Below are 3,522 nucleotides of genomic sequence, written 5' to 3'. Positions count from 1 at the left end.
GTTACACCCGTCTGTCTGAAATCCTGTGCTGACCAGCTGGCCCCCATCTTCACACAGATCTTCAACAGATCACTGGAGCTGTGCGAAGTCCCTTCATGCTTCAAACGCTCTACCATCATCCCCGTCCCAAAGAAACCCAAAATTACTGGACTTAATGACTACAGACCTGTGGCTCTAACGTCTGTGGTCATGAAGTCTTTTGAAAGACTGGTGCTGGCCCACCTGAAGGACATCACTGGACCCTTGCTGGATCCTCTTCAGTTTGCCTACAGAGCAAACAGGTCTGTGGACGATGCAGTAAACATGGGACTGCATTATGTTCTGCAACATCTAGACAGACCAGGGACTTATGTGAGGATCCTGTTCGTGGACTTCAGCTCGGCCTTTAACACCATCATCCCAAACCTCCTCCTGCCCAAACTAACTCAGTTCTCCGTGCCCACCTCCATCTGTCAGTGGATCACCAGCTTCCTGACAGACAGGCAGCAGCTAGTGAGGCTGGGAAAATACACATCCAGCACCCGTACGATCAGCACTGGAGCTCCTCAGGGTTGTGTTCTCTCTCCACTGCTCTTCTCCCTGTACACCAACGACTGCACATCTAAAGACCCCTCTGTCAAGCTCCTGAAGTTTGCAGACGACACCACACTCATCGGCCTCATTCAGGACGGTGACGAGTCTGCTTACAGACAGGAGGTCGAGCAGCTGGCTGTCTGGTGCAGTCTCAACAACCTGGCGCTCAACACGCTAAAAACTGTGGAGATGACCGTGGACTTCAGGAGAAACCCCTCTGCACTCCCCCCACTCACCATCATGGACAGCACTGTGACTGTAGTGGAGTCATTCAGGTTCCTGGGCACCACTATCTCTCAGGACCTGAAGTGGGACACTCACATTGACTCCATTGTGAAAAAGGCCCAGCAGAGGTTGTACTTCCTTCGCCAGCTGAGGAAGTTCAACCTGCCACAGGAGCTGCTGAAACAGTTCTACTCTGCCATTATTGAATCTGTCCTCTGCACTTCAATAACTGTCTGGTTCAGCTCAGCTACCAAATCTGACCTCAGAAGACTTCAGAGGGTAGTCCGGACTGCTGAGCGAATCATTGGTACAACCCTCCCTTCTCTCCAAGAACTGTACTCGTCCAGAGTGAGCAAAAGGGCTGGCAGAATCACTCTGGACCCCTCACATCCAGCACACTCCCTCTTTGAACTATTGCCATCTGGTCGACGCTACAGAGCTCTGAGCACCAGAACGACCAGACACAGGAACAGTTTCTTCCCTCAGGCCATCCATCTCATGAACACTTGACAATAACTGTGGAACACACACTATTATACACTCATACACTTATTTATCTAACACACACACTGTCTACATTTCAATTTGCACATAATATACCTGTACATACAATTGTCGATTTGTATATTTTTATTCCTTATTTACTTGTTCTATTTTTCTATTTTTTATTATCACCCCACCCGTGACGTCTCGCCCATCCATTGGACTGATTACACATGTGATTCAGAGCGTGGTCACGCTGGAGGCGTTCCCGTAGCGTTTCGACGCAGCTCGAGTTCCTTCGGGGAACAACAGACCTTTGATTATAAAACTAAGCTTTTTAATATTACTTTACTAAGACATTATTGGGAGATACTGAGTGACAACTGATAATTGCATGCATTTTATGTAAGTAGTCTGCTACACTGTTATAAAGATCTAATTTTCTTACATTTAAAAGAATTTCACTTTTTTGACAAAATATTAATATCAGCAACTGGATCAAATTGCTTATTTTTGTTTATTTTGGACCTCCTCTCATGTGAGGTCCTGGCTGTATTAGATCAAAAGGGTGCTTCTACTAAATACTGAGCAAAGGGTCTGAATACTTAGGACCATGTGATATTTCAGTTTTTCTTTTTTAATAAATCTGCAAAAATGTCAACAATGCTGTGTTTTTCTGTCAATATGGGGTGCTGTGTGTACATTAATGAGGGAAAAAAATGAACTTAAATGATTTTAGCAAATGGCTGCAATATAACAAAGAGTGAAAAATTTAAGGGGGTCTGAATACTTTCCGTACCCACTGTACGTCATAAAAGCTTGACGCATCAAATATGACACTCAGCAACAATAACAACAACAAAAATATGCATTTATATATATATAAATATTTTGTGTAAAGGTTCAATAAATGGTTAAATAAAAATAAAAAATAATAAAAAATCAGACTATTCTTTTGGCAGTATTTACAGGGTTAAGATTCCCAAAGAGAAATTCCAGAACAAAACAAGTGTTTTTGTTGGCAATTCTGGTCAAGCTGGCCTGTGAGTTTTCACAAACATGCATCTCTGCTGCCCTCTTCTGATCTTCTGAAACGGAAAGTTGTTGACAAGTAAAACAGCAGCTACCAGGTTTTCCCAAAGAAGCCGGCAACAAATCACTGCCTTTTATAACAAACATTTTACTTTACAAAATGCAAACTTTAGGTTAACTGTTAAAATCTTTAAGGAAATCATTAAGCCAAAATTAATGTAAACATTTACATTTTTAGAAACAAGTAGAAAAATTGACATAAGACTTTTTATAATGTTGGTTCATTTACAGTACATGACCTTTCTAGGCATGGAAATCAACTACTATCTCTTGACATTTTTAGGTTTTGTATGACCATGTGAAACTTGTACATACACTAAACAATGTGTTAATGGCATGGAAATTAGGTTTTGCTTTCTGTGCTCAATCCAAAATACATATTTTGTGTAGACATACTGATGTCAGTCACACATCATAAAACTCTGATACTTTGAACTTCCCATTACTAGACCACATTTTACAAGCCCCGCTCTGGGTCTTTCAAAGAGCTGTTTAGTATGCAAAGAGCACATGAGCAGGCAGACAAATCAAACCCACATTGTAAAAAGGATTTTTGAAGGGCTTGTCATTATTCCTCTCCCTTACTCCTGCTTTCACTGTCAGCTTTGGCACCTTACCACTGGTTGTCATTTTTGCCCGCACCTGAGCGTTTCACTCGCTTAATGTTAAATGACACCAGCTTGATTTAAAGCTCCTATTTAATTTGAGCCTGCTGCCAAGATTAGAGGACAGCCATTCAATCCATCATGAACTCTCAGACACACTGGCAGAAGTGGAGAAGTAGCTTTATCTGACAATGTAATATTGTAAACAAATAAACTGATTAAGGAACCTGATGATTACACCACGCAAGGTTTCTCTAAATGTACAAAACAATCTACACTAAATCAGAATTCCTTCTGATTTAACTTTATTTATTTATTTAGCTCTATATTTATTTCATCAATTTGCCAGCCAGTCAGCCTTTCTGAACAAGCTTTTATACATGATATTTGCATATTCAAGATACACTTTCATTAACACTGGTTATTTATCAAATAATTGGATGAACTTTCCACGCATTTTTTTTATTACAACAAGTAAAGTTCTCTAAGCGACCACTGAAGGGCAGTGTTGCTGTCCATATTACTGAGTTTCTTAAAGTTATAA

The sequence above is a fragment of the Sinocyclocheilus grahami genome, unplaced genomic scaffold (genome assembly GCF_001515645.1).
Source record: "Sinocyclocheilus grahami isolate Dianchi unplaced genomic scaffold, SAMN03320097.WGS_v1.1 scaffold137.1, whole genome shotgun sequence".
NCBI lineage: Eukaryota > Metazoa > Chordata > Actinopteri > Cypriniformes > Cyprinidae > Sinocyclocheilus > Sinocyclocheilus grahami.
The sequence above is the reverse complement of the archived record's forward strand: the minus strand, read 5'-3'. Positions refer to the sequence as shown.